Source organism: Otolemur garnettii, unplaced genomic scaffold, assembly GCF_000181295.1.
Source record: "Otolemur garnettii isolate 467f Iridium unplaced genomic scaffold, OtoGar3 scaffold00097, whole genome shotgun sequence".
Classification (NCBI taxonomy): domain Eukaryota; kingdom Metazoa; phylum Chordata; class Mammalia; order Primates; family Galagidae; genus Otolemur; species Otolemur garnettii.
Window position 1 is genome coordinate 6,139,615 of NW_003852492.1, and position 24,053 is coordinate 6,163,667.

Here is a 24,053-nt window from a genome sequence, read left to right on the forward strand (position 1 = left end):
CCCCCGCCGCGCCCACCAGCCGGGGCACCTCGGCGCCCCGCTGTCCCCGACACCCGAGCGAGCCGAGAGAATGCTGCGCCCCTCTCAGTGGCTTCCCGGGTGCAGGGGTAGGGTGGGGAGTCGGGAGAGGGAGGGGTGAGCGGGAGAGGGAGTTCTGGGGAGAGCAGCAAATTGAAAACTGACACTGGCACCTTCCCTCCCCGCCTGCCGTGCCTGTGCAGAAGTTGCCAGACCCCGCCCTGGAGAACTGAACTCCATTTGGGAAGCCAGGTAGCCCAGCCCAGGGTGCGTGTCTCCCGCTCTGCCGCACGGTCGCCACCGGCCAGGCCACGGTCAGTCCTCTGAAGAGCTCGCGTGGGCCTGTGCGAAAAGGCAGAATGCGCTTCCGGCTCTGATGACCCACCTTGGAGACACTGTCCCTTCTCTGCGTGCCCACCTCCCAAACTGGCACATCTTATTTCTCCTTAAACATAACGCGCAAATAGCCCCCTTCCTACCCCGCGCTTATCATCCGCGCGTCTTATTGTCTTATTGCTCTTAAAAAGCAAGAGCTTGGAGAGCACATGGAGGTCCTAAAACCTATTAGGACTGATCTTCATAAAATCCATGTGCAGCTTTATGGTTACATAAAGTGCCATCATAATGCTGTTGGGAGGGGACTTGTGATACGGAGTTCTCAGAGGCCAGCCCCGCGTTTCTCCAGGCTCAATTCTTTCAGCCCTACACCCAAGAGCTCCAGTTTTCCTTGGGTCTGTCACGATGCTTTTTCCTGCTCTCCCCCCAGCAGGCCCTTCCCCTTCCAGCGTGACTCTCTTGTACCCTAATTTAATGGTAGCTACGTGCATCTGCTCTTCGGTATTCTTTGTCAAAGCCTTTTGTTAAATTAGACTGGGCTGTGCACAATTGGCAAATGAAATTTAATTCAAAAATAAGCATTAAGCTCTTATCATTTATTACTTCAGTTGCTGAAGGATACAAAAGCTTGCTACCTGCTCTCAGCTCTGAAGGGCTGAACACATAAATATTGCCCCATTTCCTGTTGTAAAATAGTTAGCTCAGGTATGTTTCTGCGTCTAAAAATTCTAATTAGAGCGTCTTACCTAGAAGAGGTAATACTAATCACGAGTCCTATCAGCTGCAGTGAAAATACATAAAGTCACGCATCGCTTCGCGAAAGCGATACATTTTATCATTCTGTGAATATCATGGAGTATATTTCCCTACACAAACTGAGATGGCACGGCTACTTCACACAGAGGCTGTGAGGCACAGCTTGTGACTGTGCTGAAAACAATAGGCAATTGTCACACAATGGCAGGTATCTGTGTATCTAAACAAAGAAAAGATACAGTAAAAATACTGTGTAAAAGATTTAAAAAATGGTACACCCGTATAGGTCCTCCACTATGAATGGCGCTTGCAGGACTGGAAGTTGCTCTGGGTGGGCCCATGAGTAATTGCCCCGGGAATGTGAAAGCCTAGGGCATTACTGTACATTACTATAGACTTTGTACATCCCTGTGGACTTTGTAGATGACCTTAGATGACACTAAATGTATAAAAAGGTTTTCTTCAATAATAAATTTTTAACTTTAGCTTGCTATAACACATTTGCTTTGTGATTTTTTTTTATTTTATTTTTTTTAGTTTTTGGCCAGGGCTGGGTTTGAACCTGCCAACTCTGGCATATGGGGCCAGCACCCTACTCCTTTGAGCCACAGGCCCCACCCTACTTTGTGAATGTTTCAACTGTTTGGCTCTTTGGTAACAATACTTAGCTGTTGTTACATTGTACAGCTATTCAAAAAATATTTTCTTCCTGTATGTCCTAATTCTATAAGCTTTTCCTATTTTTTAAAGTTAATTGATCTATTGATATTTACTTTGTAAGTTTTCTTGTTAAATGTTAAGACACACACATTAGCCTAGGCCTCCACGGGGTCAGGACCAGCAGTATCACTGCTTCCACCTCCACATTTTGTCTCCCTGGACGGCCTTCAGGGGCAGAAACACGCATGGAGCTGTCATCCCCTGAGATGACAACTTCTTCTGGATACCTCCTGAAGGACCCACCTGAGGCTATCTTATAGCAAACTTTTTTTTTTTAATAAGTAGAAGGAGCACACTAAAACTATAGTGAATATATGGTATAGTGAATATATAAACCAGTAACATAGCTGTTATTGTGACCAAATATTGTGAACTATACAAATCTACATTTGCTGGACTTTTACAGGACTGGCAGCCCAGTGGGTGTGTTTGCACCAACATTGCCCCCAGTGTGAGGGTTTGTGTTGCACTGTGACTTTAGGTTGCTAGAACAGCACGAGGCAAAAAGAATTTTTCAGCTCCTTTTTATAATCTTACAGAGCTGTGTACGTATGCTCCAGTGTTGATCAGAATGTCAGCATATGACATATGATTGTAGTAGATTCTTTCTAGAAAGCAGATATATTAAAGGCAGGAGTGGGGAGAAACTCATCTCCGAGCTCCTTGGCTACAAGGTTGAGGGGAGTGATGACGCAGAGAGGACAGGATGAGGGCTTAGAGAACAGCCCCACTGCTTGTTTGGGGACCTTTCATCAGTTTTCCTGACCCATCTTTTCTCAAGACTTGTGTGTAGCTGGGTTTTCCGTATACACATTGTATATCAATTCTGTGATGCTCTTGTCTGTATTGCCAGACAAGGAAGGCTCTTTTTCATAGCGTGACCTGTGTGATGCTGGGATCATGAGTCTGGGCTCATCATGGTCTTCAGTTGCAGAGCTTGGACCTTGAACACCGTGGGGGTGGCCCTGGAGTTGGGTCAGGATGCCATACAAGACAAGGACCTTCTGCTTCTTGGTTACAGGGCATTCAGATTCCATCCCCTCCTCCTGAACCTCCTGGCCTTATTCCTCCTCTGATAAAAACTGTGGCAGTTGCTATATCAGCTCATGATGATTGCTTAAAATAAGAAGAGTTTATGGGAGAGAAAAGCAAGCAGAAGAGAGTATGAACTTCCAGGCAGGAAAAGAATGGCCAAGGCCAGTAAGGAAGAAAGGCAGAGATAGGTTGAAGCAAAGTGTAAACTTTCTTAAGAATATGTGATAAATTTTGCTCTTATGAAGGCAAAAACCAAGTGTCTCATGTTTTGCAAGGCTGGCTCTCTCCAACTTGAGAAATCTGGAATCCTGTGTCTATTCTCTTCTGTAACTCTGGTTCCCAGCTCAGTATCTACAAGTGAATAAATAGGCTGAACTCAAGGGCCAGCAAATCAGAGAAATAACCACAAAGGTCTAATCTTTATGTTAATCTATGTCAGTCTACAGTTTTTGGGGGGAGATTTCATTCACCTGCTATGGATCAATTTGACCAGGTATAGGACATAAGCCTAGAATAAAAATTAAAACTGGAAAAAGAAAACGAGTTGAAGTTCACAATGAATAAGGACTAAATAGTTTATGTCCTAAATTTTCCATGATATGCCTGAGTTCCACGATAGGGTGGCTCTAAAGACAAATTAGTACAATAACTACAACTGCATAATGAGTGTCCCTTATATGAAATGCTTGAGACCAGAAGGGTGTCAGACTTCATGTTATTTTGAATTTTGGAGCATTTTCATTACACTTACTGGTTAAGCATCCCAAATCCCCAAATCTAAGATGCTTCCATGAGCTTTTTTTTTTTTTTTAACATCATCTCGGCACTTCAAAAGTTTCAGATTTTGAAGCTTTTAATGAACTTTTCAGATTTGAACTTCTCAACCCATACTGGTTCTGAAATTGGATTATCTATACAGTTACTGACTTCTCATCTCCCATCTGCATGACAGATACCCAGTAATTCCCATTTTACCTATCCTATAAGTTTGGGGGTGTTTCAAAACATAGCCAGGATTTTGCTTTAATCAGGGATGAAAAGATGATAAACACAGAGACAGCTGCTTTGAAAGAAAATTTACTACCTCCAATTCCCCAAAAGAAGGAGACAGGACACCCCATGCCATGCAGAACCATAGGGAGCTGCAGCAGGGTTGGTCAGGAGGACAGGAGTGAGAAGGGATTATTTTTATGGGAAAAAATTGTCCAGGCAGAGTAGGTAAACATGAGCAAGGTTAGGATGGTACAGCCCAAATATTTTTGTCAAACTTTGGGTAATAGGGCAGTTGCCAGCTGTCTTGGACCAGGCCTTGCGTTGATTTAGAGAAAGAACAATATTGGCTTGGTTTAGATAAAAAAGTGTTCGGAGTAAGGGTTTTGGATGGGTTGGTTTGCATCCAAAGGACATACAGGCAATTTGTTTTCTATCTGTATAAATTTTCTAGTCCTAAAAGGGGCAGTCTCTCACTATTAGCAAGGCCTCAAGATGTCAGACTGTTATAAATACAGAAAATAAAAAACATGACTAATATAGGAGTTGATTAATGAGATCATGCATGTAACACACCACGAAAGGACCAGGCACATTGGAAAATTTAATAATCATAAATGATGGGTATACAGCAAGACTCCATTTTCACATGATAAGAATTGACATATAAAAAGATATACGTGAAAAGCTATCAATGCCCTATGTGCAAACTAGAGCTTTGACTCAGACCTATGGAGGTCTTGTTTTTTATGACAATTTGCAATAGAAAATGTGATGTTGGCTCTAGATTGTGGGGCTGTAGTGAACATGAAAAAAAAATAACCACAGGCTAGCAGGAGAGAAGTTATTAAGAGCAGGCTTGAGATTAGGGAACCTCGTTGGATGGAATTGTTCAAGAAGGTGAAACAAAGGTAGCTGATGAGCTGTAAAGCACCCTGGGGACCTCCAGGTCACAGTACAGGTGAGTCGAGCGACTTGAAACTGACAGGTAGTATCTGTAACCTGGAGATGATAGAAGTGTAAGGCAGCCCACCTGGGTGAAAACACCTGTACATAGTCTGAGCACATGATTTCATTACAAATTGGCTTAAATCACATCGCGCACCCAGAGCCCCATAGCATTCCTTCCTATAGATCGGTGCCCTGAGAAGGAGCCCCACTCAAGGCACAAAAGAGTTAAGTCCTGGGAGAAGGAGCCGAGCAAAGAGGTCGCACACAACTCATCTCACAGACATCACCACCTCGTGGAAAAAGGAAAAGCAGGGGAGAAGGGGGCCTGGTGAGACAACTGCTTCTACGCTGAGCCTAAACAGTTGTCCTGGCTACCAGAGCTGACTGCTGACTACTGCCCGTCATATGCAGGGGCTTTGGGTGTGAACACAAATGTCTAACCAGCACCACGCACTGTGAGAACCAGCCTCCCTATGGCACAACATTCTCTGCCTCATATTCTTTGACAAGACCCTCTCGCACAGAAGTGAACAATAAGAGAAATCAAAAAAAATAAAGAAAATCAGAAAAACTTTTAACACGATTTTCATTTATTCATTCACTAATTTCATCAATATGTATTGCCTGTCTATTTTTTGATGGACACTGTTTTGGGGACTGGAGAGGCAGTTCAATGACATCGGTTTTCTTACAGGTTTTCCTGCAAAGGGTGTGAATGGTGTTGAAGTGGGCAGAGAAGAGATCACACACCAAAATAAATAAATAAATAAACAAATCACATATTTATGCCGTGCTATAAGTAAAAAAAAATGGAAAATGCTTGATAGAATGGACACAGTGACACATTAGGCAGTCAGGGGAAGCCCCTTTGAAGAGATAGCCCTGATTAGCCAGCCTAGTTCGGTCTGGAGCCCAGCCCCAGGGCACAGGAGCCTGGCTGGACTGGGCAGAGGAAGGCGAGATCACACTGGGTCTCAGAGGCCATGGCAACCGTTTCAGAGTTTATTCTAAATGCAGTGTGCAATATCTTCAGAAAACTTTCAGCAGGTAAGTGATGTGATGGGTAAAATTTTGCACATCACTTGACCATTGTGCAGAGAATGGATTGCAGGCAGCATGTCAGGAGTAGAATAGGCCAGAAATGATGGCTGTGGTCAAGAGGAGAGAGAATCATGGAAAGGCCAGGGGTGAATTTTCAAAGAATAGTGGTTAGGACTTCATGAGAGTTGGGATGTTGGCATAGAGAAAAATAAAGGGATTGAGGGTGATTTTGCCACGTAACTTGGGTGGTACAATTTCACATGATGAGGAAGACTCCAGAAGGACTAGGCTTAGGGAGGCAGGAGTTGAACGAGTGAAACAGCCAAACAGAGCTCTCAGGACAGCAGTGAGAGAAGGTTCTGAAACCCACTGTATGTGTCATCCAAGACCTGCTTTCCTGTTCAGAGTTTAAAAGAAAAAAAAAAAAAGTAAGACTCTGCCACAAGCATTTTTTGGAGGGGGGCATATTATTCATAGAACCATCACCCCAGATCTAGAGGCTTCCCCCTTTTGTTCATGATTTAGAAATAGGTCCTTTCATCCTACTCTCCAGGTGCTGACCTATTCTACTCCATTTAAACTGTCTCTTAATATATCTTTCCTGCTTGGTCACATCTCATCTTTTGAAAGTAGATTCTAACATTGTTTGGGGATGAGGCATGATGTCATCAACTATGTTTTTAAGAAAATAAGAATACGCTGCTCACTTTCACTTAATGTTGAGTTGAGGGAGCTGAGTTTAAGACCTTAGTCTATCTATTTTAACTCCCCTGCTGTGGTGTAGATTGACTGCAAGCCTATGTTTTATAGAGCAGTGGCTGAGACTGGAGCAGGCACAATTCAGTCAGACATCAGCTTGAATCCCACCTCTGCAGTCACTGTCTGTAGGACTTGACATGAGCTCTTTAACTTTACATCTCTTCAGCTTCCACATCTGAAAATGGAGACCATGATGGCGATGCATTGATAGGTATTTCTTTTTTTTTTTTTTTTTTTTTGAGACAGAGCCTCAAGCTGTCCCCCTGGGCAGAGTGCCGTGGCATTACAGCTCACAGCAACCTCCAACTCCTGGACTCAAGCAAGTCTCCTGCCTCCGCCTCCCAAGTAGCTGGGACCACAGGCGCCCGCCACAGCGCCCGGCTATTTTTTGGTTGCAGCCGTCATTGTTGTTTGGCGGGTCCGGGCTGGGGATTCGAACCCGCCACCTTAGGTGTACGTGGCTGGCGCCTTAGCCGGTTGAGCTATAGGCGCCGAGCCTTGATAGGTATTTCTTAAGTGTCTGTCTCAGCCAACTGGGGCTGCCATAACAAAGTACCGCAGACTAAATTACTTCACAGGAATTTATGTTCTCACTATTCCCCAGGCTGGGAGTCTGAGATCAGGGTGCCAATCTGGACAGGTTGGCTGGAGGCAGCTCCCTTCTTGCTTATTGGAGAGAGAGAGCTCTCTCCCTTCCTGTTCATATAAGACCACTGATTCTATAGGATTAGGGCCCCATCCTTATAGTTTAATTTATATCACCTCCTAAATGCCCTGTCTCCAAACAGGATCACATTGGTGGTCCATATTATAGCTTCAAATTATGAATTTGGAAGGGGACACAATTCAGCCTACAATAGTGTTACCTGAAATACTATATGTACAGTAATTGGCATCACGCCAGGCATTCAGCAAGCACTCAATAAATGCTAATTCTTATTACAGAAAGAGGCCTAATTCCCCATTGTCACAGGTTTCTTCTGCGAAGCATCTCTCTGAGCAGATAAGTTGTACACACCAGGGCAGAAAACTTCCCAATGTGCCCAAGGGATTTGTGTGTGTGGTGTAGGAAACAGGATAAGTCTCTCTCTGCTTTTGAAGAAGTGTCAGTTTTAGAATTGGAAGCCACCAGGAGGTGAAAATGTTTATGTGGTTATTAATAAGCATTTATTTTACCCTGAAGGGGCTGCCTAGATGAGGATGGCTATTGGGGAATTTAGAATCCCTCAGAAAAACATCTGAATTTATCTAATGAAATTTGTACCCAGTTATAAAAGCAATATCAAACTGTGTGTGATTCATAAATAAGGAAAACTTACAGCTTGTGTTTATCTGAGAGGAGATTGTCCCCAGCTGCTCTGTGTACGCATCAGGACCAAACATACAGAAGTCTGCTTTAGGTGTGTGTTAATATGATGGCAAATTTAAGTCAGTGTGGACTCAGGGGAGTGGTGTGACTCAGGGGACAACTGTGGCTTAGCCTGAAGGCCTTGGCTATCCTGGATCCCTCAGGACTGGAGCTTCAATGAATGTGAAACCTGTTGATACGATCAGCATGATAAGAATTTCCTAGGGGCTTCCATTTTTAGGCTAAGGAAGTTACAAGAAAGGGAACCGCACCAGAGCACAATGCTTTGGATGAGACAGAAGAAAGTCTTCTGTGAAACTCAAGCCATCCCCAGATAATCTCTGCCTGTGTAATTAATGCCAGAAGTCCCTGAGGACGGTCCTTACTCATTCTCTATTTGTACTCTTCCTAACTGACACAAATGTATGCGCAATGTGTGCCCAGTTAGCTGCTGACCCAAGGTTAAAATTCAGCCCATTTAAATCCTACCTATTCCTCTTTTCTATCACAGACACAGCACATTCTTTCAACACAGGATGGACCGGCCTGGTCTGGTAGAAAGAACCAACAGTGGTTGTAGATTAAAATGCCTCCTTCACAGCCCAGCTCTGCCACTTCCGAGCTTGGTGGTCTTTAGAAAATTACTTATCAGCTGAGTTTGCATCTCCTCATCCGTAAGCAGGGTTGATAAAAGCCTCTCCACAGGCTGGCTTGTGAGCATAATTATACCTGTGATACCTCCCATCACAGTGCCTGGCATAATGTCAGCTCTCAATGACAGTGACCGTTCAATTCCTTTTCTCTACCCTTAAAGCCAAAAGAATGAAGCTGAAAAAAACCAAAACAAATGAGACAAAATAACAAAAGTAAACAAGTAGATAAACAAACAAAAAAACAATAACAACTAAAAATAAGCAAACCAACAGGAAAACCCAAGGCATTGTACAAAGGCATCTATGAGGTTCCTCAGGACTGGAAGGGTCACGAATCTATTGATAGTTATAGAATCCAGTTGCTGTAACATCAGTCCCTTATCCTACTCTCTTTCCTTCCAAGTTTCTCTCTTTGTGTTGTAGTTACGTGATATCTGTCTGTCTCTCTCTCTCCCTAGAACAATGGTTCTTGTGACCCATAGGAACTGTATTAAAGGCTCACGGCATTAGGAAGGTTGAGAGGTTGAGAACCGCTGCAGTAGAATTTCAAGGGCTCTGAGAGCAGGGTATTCATTTTGCCCATCTCTGACTCCTCTGTTGTGCTACAGACCTCAGCTACATGAGAGAACTGAAGTGCACTCTCCATAGTTTGCAGAAAGTTGGTGAAGCTGGTAAGTAAGCACGAGGCAATGCCATCGCCACTAAGGGACTCTCCAAGTAACTCTCTTCTTCCCTCCCTCATCTCCAAATGTCTCAACATTGGGAAGCACATAGTATCAAGTGCATTAAAGCAGCTCACTCAAGAAAGGCCGGACATCCCTTAAAAGGGATCAATTTCTACAAGCCATACAACAAAATCAGCCTTATTATGTTAGAGTCATACCTCATATAGTTCTAGGAATCAAATAACAAAAACCATTATATTGAGACCCTCAAGCCATGAAATGTGGTTTTTAAACGTTCACTGGTGTTATTACAGTCTTACCGCCCCCTCCACACACCTCCAATCTCACCATAGTTTCTAACAGAAAGACGACAAGTGGAAAATAGCCTCTTCCTCCCTGAGGGACCCAGAGTGTGTAGGAGAGAATGCCCATTAGGGCTGGACTTGCGGGGCTCTGCATCTGGACCTGCCACCTAAGAAGTGGGAGCCTGGAGCTATGGACCAGACCTCTCTGAGCCCGGGTTTCCCCACTGATTAGATGGGAAAAATATTAACTTTATTTTTCTTTAAAGAATTGAGGGAGTTATATGTAAGATACCTGGGAGAGAGCTTGGGTGCACTGATGCTGCTTCCTCTAAACTTTGTCTCCTTTTTTCTAAAATGAATCTGATCTCTCTGGGTCTTAAAGAAGAACTAGAACTGGTGTTTTGTGTTATATGTTGGTGACTTGAAATCATTTATCTGCCAAATTTTTAAAATACTCTTCATTTACCCACGAATTTTGTTGACAAGTTCATTACCATGTTCAATCACAAGGGTGATTGATTTTCTTTCTGATAATCTTTGAAAATCTAGGTACTTTGCTGGGACTGGGAATACAAAGAATATGGTATGTTACCTGCCCTCAAGGAGTTTATGGTCTAGTAGGGGAAATAAATGTATAATACCATGTGATAAGATTTAAAACAGAAATACGTATAGAATGCTCCCGAATCCGGCCATCTATATTAGATTAGGGCTTTTGGAAAGGGAGAGCCTCCTGAGTTCACTTTTAAATACTGAGTAGGATTTAGCCTGCCTCGTAGTTTCTGATTTTGGCAACAGAGTGGATGTTGTTACCAATCACAGAGGCACAGTAAGAATAGCTGACATCAAGTGGAGGGCAGGGTGTTAAATGTTGAACTTGAGGTGCTGGTGAAACATGCAAGTAAAAATATTCTGTTGGCACTTGAAAATTTAGGTTGCGAACTGAGAAAGAGACCGTGTTTGCAGATATAGATTCTGGAATAATCTTCGTGTAAGTGTAAGTGGAAGCTGAAGCCCTGGGTACTGATGGAGTCACTCGGTAAGAGCAGCAGAGTGAGAAGAAATAAAGTGGCAAGTGTGGGTTCTGGGCAGCCCAGGCGTGAGGGCAAGCAGAAAGGGACCACGGAGATGCCTGAGGAGAGGCCAGAGAAGCAGAAGGACACTCAGGAATCAGTGACAGTGACCGCACAGGAGTCAGGAGGAAGGGAGTGGCCAGGAGTGTCGAAAAGTGCAGAATTCGGGCTGGCAGAAGATGGACATCTGTGCTTTTGACTAGTGCAGTGGAAGGTACAGGTGAATTCCTAAGGTGCCCGTTCTCTGCGGAGGCAGCCAAGTGAGGCATTGGTGAACTCTGGAATGAGCAGAACCCAGGAGAAAACAGCTGTGACCCAGGCTGTCAAGCTCAGCTGTGAAAGAATGGGGAGGGAGGAAGAGTGGGCTCCAGTGGAGATGTGGGTCTGGGGGAGACTGCTGCTGTGTTTTGCTTTATTTCATTTTTGGCATGAGGGACGTGAGTATTTTTATGTTTCAAAAAATAAAGAGTTCCTTGAAGGTATTATAGAGCTGGCTGTGCGGTGCTCTGGAGAGCACTTTGTGCATGGTTGGTGATACATACATACATGTGTGTGGACATGCACACATATGCAGGATGAATGGGCTCAGGTAAGAATTTCCATCCCTGGACCCACTCAGAGGCAGACCAATCAACCCACATTTAAAAAATAATAACAGCTTCCATCCGCACCATCATCATCATTAGCATCATGTTGCCACCAGCCCAAACGCTAGGATATACGCCTGAGGATGACGACTAATGCCATCTTTCTAATACCTCTATAAGGAAAGTATTATTATTTGATAAAGGAGCCAACACAGAGAGAAGAAAGATTATGCCTAGTTATATCTAGCAATACCCAGTAGAAAATGCTGATTTTTCTCCTGGTCCCCCTTCAATGTTCATTACGATATTACTAGTACCTTTCTGGCATATGTAGGTTTTCAATAAATATTTATTCAATGAATGACAAAAATATTTATTTCAAACCCATGCCCTCTAATCTCAGATACATTTAGCTATTCAAGATTCGCATACCAAACATTAAATAATCAGAGATATTTAGCCTTATTTGGACATGGGGTAAGATCTTATTGGTAACAATTTAGCTTGAGGTGAAAAAGAATAATAATCACAGTAGTTCAATTTGCATCATTCTAAAATGCCTGGGCCCAACTATTGATGTTGGAACACACGATTATTTATATTGTAAGAAGTTAATCATGGTGGGAAAGCAGGTGGCTGTACCACATGGCTTACACGCAATGGAGACAAGGTCTGAGTATTAAGATTCTAATCAATAAAACACCGCCACAGTAGCCAGAAACATGGCTTGTGGTTTTCATAATTAGTATGATCTGCGGTAACCTGGCTTAAAGAGCAAGGCTCTCAAAGAGTGATTATCCTACAGAGCCCACACTTTACTCACGTGTTTGAACACATTGTAAAATGCTCACACATGTGTATTTTTATTGTGAATTTTGCCCAGAAGTTTATGGTGCCTTGGACTAGACGATCTCTACAGTCCTACCAGGCTACACATTCAGGGTAGATGACAATGTCCGGGATATCTCTGAACAACCCCTTTTTAGCCCTTCACGCTCCATGCTCAGACCTCAAACCAGCACTGAAACTGTCCCCTGTACGCAGTACCAGGAGTTCCTTCTCCCTGCCACTCCCTGCCACTGCTGCTCCCTGTCCCCTGGCTGGATGAATCAGTTTCCCAAAGAAGAAGACAGGAAAAAGGAAAACAAACCGCTCTGGGTCGTGGGGCTCGAAATTGCCCATGATGGCAGGAGATGAAGGCCAGAGGATTGAGAAGGAAGAAGGGGGGAATTCCCTCCCGGTCCTCCCTCCTCCAGACATGTGGAAGTTTCCAGAAAAGTGAAGGGAGAAGAAACAAACAAACAAAAAAAGATGCAAAATAAAAATGCAGGGGCATAATGGAAAGAGACCCAGGGTCAGTCTGAGCATCTTGGATATCAGGATTCTCCAGAGAAATAGAGCCAAGGGGGGAGGGTAGAGAGAGGTCCAGAGAGATGGGGAAAGGGGAGATGAGTAAGTTCATAGATTTAAATATATATTAATGTGTAAATACACACCTGTATATCCTATATACACAGGCACACTCTGTTTTATTACACTGTGCTTGCGTATGCTTCCCAGAGAGCGTGTTTTTTACAAATTGAAGACTGTGGCAACCTTACCCCAAGCAAGTCCATTGGCTCAATTTTTCCAACAACGTGAGCTCCCCTCGTGTCTTGTGTCACACTTAGTAATTCTCCCAGTATTGCAGACTTTTCTATGCCTGGTATACATGTTGTGGTGATCTGTGATGAGTGATTTTGGATGTTGTTATTGTAATTGTTTTGTGAGACCACGATCTACTCCCATATAAAACGACAAACTTTATGGGCACATACCATGAGTGTTCTGACCGCTCCACTCACTGGCCACTGCCCATTCTCTCTCCTTCTTCTCAGGCCTCCCTAGTCCCTGAGCCACAGTGATATTGAGGTTAAGGAATAGCCTACAACGGTTTTTAAGTGTTCGAGAGAAGGGAAGAGCTACACACGTCTCACTATAAATCAAAAGCCAGAGGTGATTAAGTTTAGTGAGGGAGACATGTGCAAAGTCAAGACAGGCTGAAAGCCAGGCCTCTTGTACCAAAGCATTAGCCAAGTGGTGGACGCAATGGAAAGTTCTTAAAGGAAATGAAAAGTATTACTCCAGTGAACACAAAAATAATAGGAAAGTGAAATAATCTTACACTGCTATGGAGAGCATTTTAATAATTAATAGTCATGGGGTGGAGGAATTCAGGGACATTTGAAAACAAACCTTCTCTGAGGTCCTAACTCTCTTCAATTCTGTGAAGGCTGAGAGAAGTGAAGAAGCTGCAGAAGAAAACTCAGGAGCTAGCAGAGGCTGGTTCATGAGGTTTAAGGGAAGAAGCTGTGTCCATCACATAAAAGTGCAAGGCGAAACAGCACGTGGAGATGTCCAGTCTTTTTCAAGTTGCCTAGAAGAGCTAACTAAGATCGCTGATGAAAGCAGCTACATTAAACGTCAGCTTTTCCCTGGGGGTGAAACAACCTTATATTGGATCCAGGATTTTCATAGCTTGAGGGAAGTCAATGCCTGGCTCCAGAGCTTCTAAGGATAGGTGGACTCTCCTGTTCAGGGTTAATGCAGCTGGTGACTTTCATTGAAAGCCAATATTCATTTATCATTCTGAAAATTCTAGGGCCCTGAAGAATGACACTGAATCCATTCTGCTTCTACTCCATAAATGGAACAAGGAAGTCTAGATGTGGGACATCTGTTTACACCATGGCTTTTTGACTATTATAAGCTCACAGATGAGAATTCCTCCTTAGAAAAAAGATTCTGTTGAAAATATTCTGGCTCTTTGACAATGCACCCGGTCACCCAAGTCTCTGATGGACCTGTGCAGTGATATTATTGTTATTGTCTTGTCTGCTAACACAGCATCCGTTCTCCAGTCTGTGGATCAAGGAGTAATTTCAACTTTCAGCTCTTACTATTTAAGAGATACATTTCATAAGGCTATAGCTGCCATAGGTTGTGATTCCTCTGATGGATCTGGGCAAAGTAAACTGAAAACCATTCCAGACCTGATTCACCATTATGGATGCGCGCTCTCTCTCTCTCTCTCTCTCTCTCTTTTTTTTTTTTGAGACAGAGTCTTACTATGTCCCCCTTGGTAGAGTGCTCTGGCATCACAGCTCACAGCAACCTCAAACTCTTGGTCTTAAGTGATTCTCTTGCCTCAGGCTCAAGAAGCTGGGTCTACAGGCACCCGTCACAATACCTGACTATTTTGGGGTTGTAGTTGTCATTCTAACTGGCCAGCTCCAGTGTATGTGGCTGGCGCCCTTAGCCACTGAGCTACAGGTACCCAGCACATTATGGATGCTCTTAAGAACATATCAAAATATCACCATTAACAGGAGTTCAGAAGAAGTTGATTCCAACCCTCATGGATGATTTTGAGGGGTTCAAGAATTCGAAGGAGGGTATAACTACAAAATGTGGTGGAAATGGGAATGCTCCAGAACTAGCAAGAGAAGTGGAGCCTGAAGATGGGACTGAATTGCTGCAATCTCCTGATCAATCTTGAACAGGAGAGGAGTTACTTCTTACGAATGAACAAAGAAAGTGGCTTTCCTGAGGCAGACCCCAACTCCTGGTGAAGACGCTGTGAATATTATTGAAATGACAACAAAAGATTTAGGATATTACATCAACTTCGTTGATAAAGCAGCGACAGGGTTTGAGAGGATTGTCTCCAATTATGAAAGATGTTCTGCTGTGTGTAAAATGCTATCAAACTGCATGGCAGGCTACAGATGAATCTGTCATGGAAGAAGAGGGTGGCACAGAGCAAGGGATTAGATAACACAGGGAGTGAGAAAGAAAATGGAGTACAGAGAGTCCAAAAATAGCTCTGGAAGAGTTGCAATTATTCACAGAGCTTCAATTTATCTACATCTACTTTGGGGGAAAAAAAATCAGAATCTACACACAACGCTGCTACAGGCAGGCACAGAGATTTAGAAGTGACACGTCGAATCTGGTAGGTGGAAAGGAAATTGGGACGAAAGGATACTTCACTGCACGCCCCGTAATAGCAGCACGAGGGAGACAATGAACCCAAACGCGTCTCATCTCGCACACGGCAATCTCAATTGTTCTTTCCAAATGAAATTGGGTGATTGCCCGTATTAGGTTCCAGAACAGAACATCATCCAGCAGACTCAGTGTTACAGGGCCAAACTCCAACCGTCAATTAAGAAATGGAATGTGGGAACTGTGTCCATTTGGGCTCTAGAACTGGACTTAGACACACTGCTTGAACCTCTTGGCTTTGAACACAAAGATTGAGACAAGAGGTACAGAGGGACTATAAAGTTTGCTACTCTTACTGATGTTACTGTTAATAAAATGATGATGATGATAATACTGAGCTTACCGAGTGCTCACAGCATAGCAGATGCTAAGGTGAGTGTCTCTAAGCATCGTCTCACTTAGCTGCTCAATATCACTAATTATAATGTGGAAAACTGGGGCCCAGTTCAAGAACACAGTGTCAGGAGTCCAGGCCCGCCCGGAAAGCCTTGGGGCTTCCCTTCTTACTAGAGGACATCAGAAGTCCCTGCGTATGGCATATAGAGAGCCCCCTTCTCAAGGAACTCGGAATCCCACGACTGCAAAAAGCACAAGTGTTGTGGTGGAAGTGGGAGGCTGGGGTGAGGCCTGGAGCCCAGGGTGCGTGTGGCGAGGGCCGGCGGGGCACCACGCAGCCCAGGCAGGGCAGAATCCCTGCTCAGAAGGCTCGGGGGCTTCAGGGGAGGGCAGAGCGAGCCTGGGAAACAAAGCCCAGCTCTGCTCTACTTTCCACCAGCTCCCTCCCCCTCTCCATCTGTCTGTCTCTGCCTCTCCTCTCTCCCTCTGTCTCTTCTCCCTTTACAAATCTTCAGCTGCTAATTTCCACACGACACATTTATGAATTAATTCCAACACTTTTCTCTGTCAAGATGTCCTGCTTTCTAACCTCCCCCACCCTTTGGCAATGGGCGCGTTTTATTCCCCAGCCGGTTTTGCTGACAATTCCCAGATGTGGTTATTTGCCCTGTCATCTCTCTGTACCTCATCCACCCATGTCACTGAGGGCCCAGGGAGAAAATGGGAGACCGGGTCTGCAGCTGGACCCCCTTGTGGCTGCAGGGGGCTGAGAGTGAGGCCCAGAGGAGAAGAAAGGGTTACAGGAAATACCCTGTCCCCCTGGTTACTAGTCTCCACCTGGAATAAACTCCCCTAGATTTCGAAACAGACCATGTGCAATTTCCTCTGCTAGTAGCAAGGGTCTGGTAGAAAGGAGTCCTCATCATTCTCGTCTAATTAATGGAAAATAACCTCCAAATCCTGTCCTCAAGCAACCCTCCCTCCTCTGCCTCCCAAAGTGCTGGAATTACAGGTGTGAGCCACCATACCGGGCCAGAAGCAAGTAGGAGGAGGCAGGAGAAAGGAGTAAATTCACACCTCATGGGTACAATCACACCAGCCCAGTGAGGGGCACGCTTGTAACTTGGACTCAAACTGTACAAAACAATTCATGTAACCAACACATTTGTATCCATCCCCATCATATTCTGGAAAAACAAATATTAATGGAAACTAATGGTGCTGGGCAGGGAGTCCTAAAAATTGTTTTCCTGGCTATGTCCAAACTGGCACAGGCACACGCAGCACGCCAAGCTGTGTCCCAGAGCCTGAAACGCAAATGCTTCCAGGCACATTGAAAGGGCTGAAGAATGGATTCTCGGATTTTCACATCTTAAATAAAAATAAGTACACTTTAAGGATAAGCAACACAAAGATATGGGTGCTTCTAAAGAGCACAAGATATAAAAATAAATAGCATATCGAGTGCCTGACACAGTCGTTTTTTATACAGATTTGATAAATAGACGGCATGATTGGTGGGTAGATGGCTGCATTTAAAGTGGAAAACTCAAGAGATGCTATTCGTAGACTTACAAGCGGAGGGAAGCCAGTGCTGAGAACAGTCCTACGAGATGGGAGTAACTCCGTGACATCAATATGTCTCAGAAATGGTCGATGCAAATATTCGTCCAGAGATGGAGGGAGGAACTGAACAGATGGGGGCTCATTTCTCCTGCCTTGAGTCTCCTCACCTGTAAAATAAGTCGCTGCGCTAGGCCATCTGCAAAGTCCCTTTCCTGTGTAACAGCCTATAGATCCCTGGCCATGGCTGGACCGCTGGCCTTCCCAGGAAAATGTTGATATCACTCCCTGCGCCAGCTGGCACTGCTTCTCCTGAAAGGTCCTCCCTCCTCTGCTGATCAAGTTCTAACACTCACCTCAAATGGCAAAAGTAATTCCTCCCTCTTCTGGACCCCCTCAGAATTGTACCCTCCTTACTACATAATCTTACGACAATGCATCTGACCTAGCTGAGTACAGAACACTTTCTCTGTACTGCATGGACCTCTTAATCTCAGCGCTGAGCACCAAACAGTGCTCCATAACGTTTGGTAAGTAAGTGCAATGCTGTTCAGCAGGACACTCCTTTTCACTGTGGTGTTTGTTTTTAACTGGAGGCTTGTAGCGCTGTACAATAGAGGGCCATGGAAGCTTCTTGATGAATCATCTCCGGAAGAAAAGGGGAGAGCTTGGAGAAAGTGAAGCACAGAAACCAACCCAATTATCTCAGCCAATCAGGCCTAGAATCTGCCTGCCTGTACACCCCCACCCCGCAACCCAGTATGATGAAAACAGCATCCCGCAGACAAAGAGTGTGCCTGGGAACTCACATTCCTTTGCAATTAGCAAGCTCCCACATGGTAAACAGACTAATTCTGCCCCTGCATCAGCAGTTTGCCTAATCAGTGCTTTCCACGCAGAGCTGGAGGAAAAGATTGGAAGTCTAGCCCCTGGTGGGAGAGAGCAGAAATTGTTGTTGGAAGGAAAACCCCACTATTATTTTTATATTTGTCACAAGGGGGGCACCAAGTTAAGGACATGCCATTGCATGCCCTCAGGGTGCAAACTGGGTGTTTAAAACCATTGGCCACTGTGACCCTAGCCTAGGCTCCAAAGCCCACCTGGGCCTGAGATTTCAAGGCCACCAGCTGCATCCTGAACCCCTCTGTCATTACACACTTGTGATTGAGTTTGGTTATTTTCTCACGTGATGTCAGTTCAGGTCAGCAAGTACGTTCTGCAAGGTCACACTTGGTGCCCATACTCCAAGCAGAAGTTAGTTGTATGGGGGAGAGAAGCTTCGGGTCCACTCGCCGGCAGTCATGTAACTGCATTTGATTTTTAGTCTCTGCCTTATTTGTACATATTTACTTTAAATCAGGTCTCCTACTTAGCTTTTCACTTCAGCACCTCCAGTTTCAGGAGCTCTTCATCTCCCCCATCCTGTTTGCTCCCCGTGGGTGAGAAAGCAAGGCAGAGGTGGTTTTCTCTGCCACCTAGAGCTTGACAGCCCACGTGGAAGCCATGAATACGGACCTGCCACTGTGAGGGGAGCTGACACCACCACCCTGCCCCTCCTGGCCCCACGATGTGGGAAATGGGCGTGTCCTTATCCACCCTGCATCTAGAACCCCAAACACATGCAGAGGTGGGCTCCATTACTTGGGAAATTGCTTTGTTGTAGAATTTTGAAATTGCAACACCCTTAGGCATCATTTTTCTAATCTGAAGTTAATGCCAAAATTTTATTTGATCTAGAAGAGGGAGTGGCCTAATCCACCATCTTTTTCATGTCTTTTTCATAACAATGATGTGTAGACTTTAGCACGACTTTACGGTAAGACTGTGGACTTTGCAATCTTTTGGTTGTGCCTTCCACCCCTGAGTAATGATATGAACAGAAGGCATATCTCATATCTTTTCTGACCCTTAGTTTTCTCATCTGAAAAATGAGGACATGAGTGGATTACATTAGCGAGTGTACAAAATATCCAGAACATTTGTTACAGAGGTCATTGTAGCTGGCTCTGGTTGCTCACGTCTGTAATCCCAGCACTCTAGAAGGCTAAGACAGGTGAACTGCCTGAGCTCACAGGTTCGAGGCCAGCCTGAGCCAAAGTGAGACCTTCCCTAAAAATAATAGCCAGGAGTGTGGAGGGTGCCTGCAGTCCCAGCTACTTGAGAGGCTGAGGCAAGAGAATTGCTTAAGTCCCAGAGTTTGAGGTTGCTGTGAGCTATGATGTCACAGCACTCTAGACAGGGTGACAAAGTGAGACTGTGTCTCCAAAAAAAAAAAAAAGGAAAGAAAAAGAAAGTCATTTGTTCCTTCTCAGCCTTCCCATCTGTTGACCTGTGCCTCCTGTTACTGTCCCCATCTCCTTCCCAGCCCAGCTGTACCTTACAGTTCAGCCCAGGTCCCACTGCTCCATAGCCCTGCACTGGCCATTGAGGTCCCCTAATTCCCCCAGCAGGTGCATGTGGATGGCACAGTTTAATGTAGACCAGTGGGTCCTGTTACCACCCGCTCTGCAGATTTAGCAGTTCATTTCTGTAGGCCAGAGAGGACAGTGTGATGATGCCCATTTTGAAAATAAAGAAACTGAGGCTCAGAAGGTACATGTGGCTTCCCTGAAGTCAGAAAGCGGTGGATTAAAACTCAAGTCATTTACTTCAAATCCCTGCTTTCCTTAGATTGCAATGTGCTGTATTTTGCATTCTGATTTCTCAAGGATGTTATTCTTCTTTCTCTATCAGTCTAATTAGATAGGCTTTTTTTTTTTTTTTAGGATATTAACCATTTCTACACTTTTATGTATCTCTCACTGCATAGGCAGCATACTGTAGAGAAATAATTGGATAATCAGAGTTCAGATCAGGACCCTATCATCGACAAGCTGTGCAACCTAGGGGACAATTCCTGTGTCATCACCAGTCTCATTTGCCTCATCTCGAGAAACAAAACAGAATAGCAATCCTGCCATATAGAGCTGCCATTAAGAGTAAATTTGATAATCCTTGTTAAGTGCATAATACATTTTAATTTGAAAAAACCATGTGCTGTTGCCTGGCAGAGCACCCCACACCCAGTAGATACCCAGTGTGACACGGCTGGCTCTGCCAGGCACCCAGTGGAGAGGGCTGTGCACAGCTGACAGTGGACCAATCCTTCAGCACAGGGGGCCATTTGATGCTTTATGAGCTTGAGACCAAGGATGACCAGGCTTTCTAAAAGCCAGAAAGGTGAGGTGTCACCCTAAAATCACCTCGTCTTACACCCACCTTCTGCAGTAGGTCCTCTGTTTTCACTGCCCCCAAATGGTTATATTGATTATAGACTGGTATATGGGGCTAGCGCCCTACTGCTTTGAGCCACAGGCACCACCCATGATATCCTTGTCTTATTTTGGTATCAGAAGAATACGGGCTTTATGTGATGAATAAGGAAGTATTCCCTCTTCTTCCATGTTTTTCTTTTTTGTTGTCATTGGAAGAATTTATAAGAAAAAAAACTTATTTAAATATTTTATCAGAAGCTTTCTGATCTTAGGTGGGGGGTGGGGGTAGGGGGTGGGATCTGTGTGTGTGAGATTTGTAGAGATCCCTAAATTGATTTATGTACATGACTTTTTTATCTATTATACATAAATTTTTATCATGCCTAAAATTTTTATTTAACTCTATGACTCATTCTATCTTCTTTAGACTACATATGTGCTTGTGTATATTTTTTTTCTGTATGTAGCTGTCTACATTCAGCTTTCTGTATATCTTTAACTCTATAACTTACTATATCTCCCACCAAGAGGAATGTTTAAAACACGTGCCTAGAATCTTTTGTGAATCAAGGAAGCAGTGTAGAAATAAATAAATAGGAATATTTTCACCGTAACAGGTTTAGGCTACACACACCTCCTGGTCTAAGTTTAGCACTGCCAAGACCCTCCTAATGCATGCGCTCAAAGGGAAAGCACATTTTCACATCAGAAAAATCCATTTTGCATTTGCTGACCCACCAAAAAATCCTTTCACTTTCCCTGACAGCTTTGCACAATTTGCCTCAACTCTTCTTCCTCCCCTTGGTAGAAATGTGGGTTCTTTCAAATCTTGCCTATGACAGAAAAAGGCAAACAAACTCTGCAAATAGAGATCGTTTTAGTTTCTCCTTGCCAACATGGATGCCTTTTATTTCCTTTTCTTGACTAATTTCCCCTGCGGGAACCTCCAGTGTTGAATCAAAACGGTGAGAGCATGTATCCCTTTCTTTTGCTAATCTCAGGGAGAATTCGTTCTTACACTATCAAGGATGATGTTGGCTGTGGATTTTTTTGTGGATACCCTTTAACAGGTTGAGGTAAGTGTTTTTATCACGAAAGACATTAGGGTCAAATTGTTTTTATGCCTTGTTAAAAAAAATGTCTTGGTTATGCCTTTTATTTAATGATCTACTGTGTCAGATTAATGAATTTGGGTATAGTAAACTTTCATTGCATTCCTGGGATAAATCCCATTTGGTCATAGTGTATAATCCATGTTATGTTAATATATTATTTGAGTCACTTTTCTAGTATTTTTTAAAGGATTTTCACATGTATATTCATTACAGATGTTGGTCTACAGTTTTATTTCCTGTGATAGCTTTGTCTTGTTTTAGTATCAGAAGAGTACGAGCTTTATGTAATGAGGAAGGAACTATTCCCTCTTCTTCCATATTTTTCTTTTTTGTTGTCATTGGAAGAGTTTGTAAGAAAAAATTCTTGTTTAAATGTTTAGTAGAATTCACTAGTGAAGCTTTCTGATCTTGGTGCGGGGGGAGGGAGGTTGTGTGTGTGTTAGAGGAGGTTTTTAAATTACTAATTAAATCTCTTCACTTGTCTATTTAGATTTTCTACTTTCGCTTGAGTCAGTGTCAGTAGTTTGTATTTTTCTATGAATTTGGCTACTTTATCTAAGTTATCTAACTTACTGGCATGCAGTTGTTAACAGTATTCCCTTGTGTCTTTTTATTGTTGAATTTTGAGAGTATTTATTTTTAATTTTGGATAACAGCCTTTTATCAACTATGTCCTTTGAAAATATTTTCTTCAAGTCTATGTCTTGTCTTTTTCTTCTCCTGGCAGTATCTCTGGCAAAGTAGAAATTTCTAATTTAAGGGAAGTTCAGCTTATCAATTCTTTTTTTTCCCCATTAATTATGTCTTTGGTGGTGTATCAAAAAGTTATTGTGAGACCTAAAGTTATGAAGATTTTCTTCTATGTTGTCTTGCAGGAGTTTTAGAATTTTGCATTTTACATTTATGTCTGTGATACATTTTGAGTGAATTTTTGTGAAGGGTGTAAATTCTGTCTCTAGGTTCATTTTGTGGGTTTTTTGCATGTGGACGCCCAGTTGTTCCAGCACTGTTTACTGAGAAACTATCGTCTATCTGTTGTATTGCTTTTGCATCTTTGCCAAAGATCAGTTGGCTATATTTTTATGGTTCTATTTCTGGGGCTTTGTTGTGTTCCATTAATCTATTTGTCTATTCTTTTACCAATATCACAACTGTCTCAGCTAGCTTTATAGTAAAAGTTGGGCGGTGTCAATTGTTCAATTTTGTTCTTCTCTTTCAGTATTGAGTCAGCCATTCTGGATTTATTGTTCTTCATACATACAAACTTTAGAATCTGTTTGCAGATATCTACAAAAGACTTTTCTAGGACAGGATTTTCATGGGCATTGCATTGAGACTATAGATCAATTTGGGAAAAAGTAACATTTGAACACTATTGACTCATCCTATCCATGAATGTGGAATCTCTCTCCATTTGTTTAGTTCTTGTTTGATTTCTCTCATTAGAGGTTTATGTTTTTCCTCATATTGCTCTTATACATATTTTGTTAGATCAAAAGCTAAGTTTTTCATTTTGGAGGGTGCTAATGTAGATAATGTCATGCTTTCAATTTCAGATTTCATGTGTTCATTACTGGTATTTAGAAAAGCAATTAACTTTTTTTGTTAATGGTCTTAGTCTGTTTTGTGCTAATAACAGAATGACAGAAAAGGATGATTTATAAAAAATAAAATAAAATTTATTTCTTAGTTCTAGAGACTGGGAAGGCCCTGGTTTGGAGTTTGCATGTGGTGAGAGTCTTCTCACTGGTGGGGTTTCTCTTTGAAGAGTCCTGAGATGATTCAGGGTATCACATAGTTAGAAGGCTGAGCACACTTGCTCACTCTTTCTCTTTCTTCCTCTTCCTGTAAAACCACTATTTCCAATCCCATGAGAAACCATTAATTCCTTAACCCATTAATTCTTGAAGGCCAAGTCCTCATGACCCAATGATCTCTTAAAGGTCCCAACTCTCAATATTGCCCCATTTGAAATTAACTTCAACATGAATTTTGGAAGGAATAAATATTCAAATCATAGAATTCACCTTATATCTTGCAGCATTTCAATAATCATCCAAAACAGTTCCAGTTCTCTGTTGTTGTTTGTTTCAGAGTTTTTATATAGACAATGTCATCTGCAAACTAAGACAGATTTATTTGTTCCTTCCCTGTCAGCACACTTCCTTCCATTATCCTTGTTTTATTGTGTTAGCTAAGACTTCCAGCATAATGTTTAAAGGGAGTGTGAGAGGAGACATTCTTGCCTTATATCCAATCTTTATGAGAAAGCTTTTAGTTTTTACTTTCATTTTTTAATGTTAGTTTTTCTGAATAAAAGATTTTTGGTTGACTTTTTAAAGTATCATTTCAAATATGTTATTCTATTGCCTTCTGGCATCCATTATTTCTGGTGAAAAGTCATCTGTTAACCCTACTGAAAATTACTTGCATATATCAAATGAAGTTTGCCTTACTACTTTCAAGATTTCTTTTGTTTTGTCTTTTAACATTACTTTGAT

The 24,053-nt window shown here is 43.0% G+C and overlaps 1 protein-coding gene across 2 annotated transcripts in view; it reads right to left on the reverse strand.

The window, feature by feature from the left end:
* Window positions 1-24,053, reverse strand: part of OPCML (opioid binding protein/cell adhesion molecule like) — a 1,086,020-nt gene that overhangs the window by 505,172 nt on the left and 556,795 nt on the right. The window lies entirely within an intron of this gene.